Here is a 4126-nt window from a genome sequence, read left to right as displayed (position 1 = left end):
TATAGTGCCCTGTACGTGCCACAACAGCACGGTGTAGCTGAGAGTAAGAATAGGACCTCAAATTTTGAGGCAACCAGAACAGTGTTGATGGATTCTAGCTTCTCGTTTAATTCTGGAACAAGGTTGCGAATACCGCATGTTATACATTAAACTGAGTTCTAACGGTTAAGAAGTTGAAGAAAATGAGTTACGAACTTATTAATAACCATAAGCTGAATCTTCAATTTTTCGAACCATTCAGGTGTCCTTGCACTATGTTAAAGCGTGAAGTTGGAAAATTAATAGAGAAATTGATTGAAGGTGTTTTTCTTGGGTATTCTTCGCCTAAGAAAAGAGTATTTAATCTTTCTTCAAGGTGTGTTGAGGAGTGGTACCATGTTAATTGTCACAGGTACATCACACCACCTGCTGGCAAGGGACTTGACTGGATGTTCGATTATGAAGGTCTATTTAATTCTTTCATTCCCTCGGTGAGATACAACATGAAGACTTTGTTCGTGCTTATTTGGAATAACAATGATTTCCTATACTGAGATCCTCTATTTATAAAGAACCTGCTTTATTTGATCAACCTGAAACATTAGATGATGTTTCTATCTCTTCTGATGTTGCCGACTTTGAAGATTCTTCCTCTGCTCCATTGCTGAATCTCAGGTTATTCCTAAAGATACAAGTTGAAGAGTCTTCTAGCACTCTAACTAGTGAATTGGTTGAAGAAAACATCACTAATTTAAATGAAAATGTTATAGTTCCTGAGAATCCGACACTTCGGATTCATTCTTATCATCCCAGGACAATATTATCGGTGATGTGAATGAGGAGGTTCGCACGCGACGTCAGTTTGCTAACGTATGTGACGACAAGTTATTGAATGATAATATATTGTTTGCATATGCGGATATGCATGCTACGGGGATATTTAGTATCGCCAAATACATTTGTTTCTTATCTTAGATAAAACCGACAAGTGTCTCAATGGCACTTTAGGAACTGTCTTGGGTGGAAGCAATGTAGGAAGAATTGCAACAGTTCGTGCGACTGGGTGTTTGGGACCTCATTGATCAACCAGCTCAGGTTAAGAAAGCTCTCCAGACAAAGTGGGTTTTTGAATGTTAAAAGGACGACCGAGGGGTAATCTTGAAAAATAAAGAACGATTAGTCGTCCTAGGTTACAATCAATAACGTGCTAAAAGTAGTTTAATAATTATTAACTAATTGAACTTAAAATAGACACTAACAAATATTCTAGACTCTCTAATACTCGACTAAACTACTAACCAACAAGTAAACCGATCGACTCTAGTAAAGCTACGTATGTTCGAATATCGAATCAACGAGACTCTTAATTACGTAAACAGGATTAGGCATGATTTGATAGACCTAAACCTCTCCGAGGACATGGTTGAGGATAGGAATTCGTGGAGAAGTAGAATTAAAGTTAAGGTTTTTTAGAGAGAATTGAATACCTTAGGGCTTAGACTTAACTTATTTAGGTCACATACCATAATGGTATTTCCCTTACATATTTTATTATTATTATTATTATTATTAGCTTTTATATTGCGGTTAAACTGTGACCTTTTTATTAATATTATTATAATTAGTAGTAGTTTTTTATATAACTGTTAAACTTTGATTTCCTTTTTTTTTTGCTTTATACACATGTTCTTAGAGCCGAGGGTCTCTCTGGAAGCCACCTCTTTATTCCTTTGGATAGAGGTACGGTGTGCCTACATCCCACCCTCCCCAGACCCTACCTATAGCTCTGCTGTCGGTGGGATTTTACTGGGTATGATTGATTGATTGATTGATTGATTTACTTAGACTCGACTAACTAACACTTCTATTTATTTGTATTATTTGAGGGGGTTTTATTAAAATACAAAAATTAAACTATTATTAAATCTAATTAAGAAAAGACAAGTAAATTAGATAATTTAATTTGACTGATTCAGATGATGATGAAAAACCACCTAGGCTAGATCCCCTAAGTTGAAATTATCAATTAATCGGGAAATACTTGTTATAGGAATGGGATTATAAAATGAACACTTAAGAGAAAACCCAAACAGGACCGCTGACCATTCTCAAGAAGACACCTACGGGTTTCTAATAAGTTTTTAAGCACACCAGTTTTAAATATTATACTCCCTTACGATTATCTAATTAATTATGAACGAGTACATTTATAAGAATTTGTACCTTACAACGCGAAAATCAAAAGGTAGTTTAATAAATTCAATTAAGTTGACAGACAAGGTTGACAAATCAAACCTAGACGGACTCCTTACAAAGAACTAAATCTAGCAATTTAATCAACAAAGACCTATCAATAATCTATCACCTTATTGATTAGCAGCACCCTTAGGTCTATTTAATTAATTTTTATTGTTCCTATGATTTTATTGCAAATGAACCACAAACTAGTAAAAAACACACAGTAGATGAACTAACAGAATCCTATCATATGAAATAATCACCAAGGAAACTGTGAAACAATAAAACTCACAAAAAAAAATCTAAAAAAAAAATGAAGTTACTTAAGTTACTCGACCACTCCTCTCGACATACCTAAGTGACATCAAAATACAAAATCTAAAAAATAAAGTTACTTAAGTGTCATTTTGGAAAACACCAATACCAACCCATGCTTCCCAACCATCAAGTTTAGAATATCAATACAAACCATAAGAAATGAGAGAGCGTGAGATCGTTCATCATGTTCATAACAATATTGAATATCTAGTTCTTTGATATGACATGCTGATTCGTGGTAGGATACGGTTACGAAAGCAATACAGTTAGTTAGATCTAGAGAGAATTGGATAAAGTAACAGTATGAATTCTCAAAATAATACTTCGTTAATTTAGAATAAATTTACAGGGGTATATATAAATGATGATGCTCATTCGTTTGACATCCCTAACGAATGAACACTCATTCATTACATTCATACGTTTAAACTATACGAAAGAGCTCATTCGTCTTCTCATTCGTTATAAGTGACTAACGAATGAGGTATTACATTAGCGAATGGTCACATTCGTTACAGGACATATCAAATGTGCCCTACATGTTAACAAATGAGTCACATTCGTGACTTACAAATTACCAAAATGCCCCTATACATTATTTCTAATATGATTATATATTACACAAAGACTGAGATGCAAAACTGTGCACTAACAAACTCCCCCTCGTCTTGAGCTCTTTGTATCTTCAAAAATACTTTTAACGCTTGAATCGTCTTGCCTTCCAATCATTGTAACTGTGAATCCTGAACGCATAGGAAACATGAACCAAGCGCTAGAATTGCATCGCCAAATCATAATCTATAATGTTCGCCTATCTGATCTGATTATTATAAGCGCTTCATTATCAGATTCAGACAGGTTTACCAATGACATCTGATCGATCACTCAGATAAACTCCCTCTTCAAGTCTGATCCTAATACCATTACCGCTTCACCAATTTTGTTGTCGTAGTACCACCTGTTGAATGTCGTGAAATGTCTTTGAGGAAACGTCTTAACCGGCACTTTCTTCGTCATACGGGATGGTTCACCTTCAAAACTAGTTTTTCTCCAACCGATGCACGGATCGATCTCATCTATGTACTTATGGGTCGGCACCTGTGGTTGAAAACATTTAAATCCAAACCGCACCTCGTGTAACAAGTGCTGATAAAACCAATCATGCCACTTATTGTTACCACTATTAATAAACGGTCTGTTTTCCAAAGTTCTCACATCCCATCTTGGCATAGCTAGCACGTCAATGATATGCTTGAAGTATTGTACCATGTGTTCCCATTTGACAATACATGCTATAAGCTCACAATCATACATCCAGGAAATAATATTACCTTTCACTGTCTTTTTACTCACGTACTTCTTCATTTGGTATGCTGACGCTCAAACCATCGCTTGTTTGTAGTACTCACGTTCGTTGTATTGTAAGGTTTCAATCATCTTGTTCATCTTCTGTACATTATGTTTGAATATACCATCCGAAGCACGCGGTGTCTTTTTCTCAACTTCCTTTTCTTTATCTTTACCTTTATCTTGTCTCAGATGCTCTTCAGCTGCTTGAAAATGATATGTCGTGAAAAAAGAAATTCCCTCA

The sequence above is a fragment of the Bidens hawaiensis genome, unplaced genomic scaffold, assembly GCF_021521415.1.
Source record: "Bidens hawaiensis isolate Kalapana, Puna unplaced genomic scaffold, B.hawaiensis_p1.1 tig00001597_1, whole genome shotgun sequence".
NCBI lineage: Eukaryota > Viridiplantae > Streptophyta > Magnoliopsida > Asterales > Asteraceae > Bidens > Bidens hawaiensis.
The sequence above is the reverse complement of the archived record's forward strand: the minus strand, read 5'-3'. Positions refer to the sequence as shown.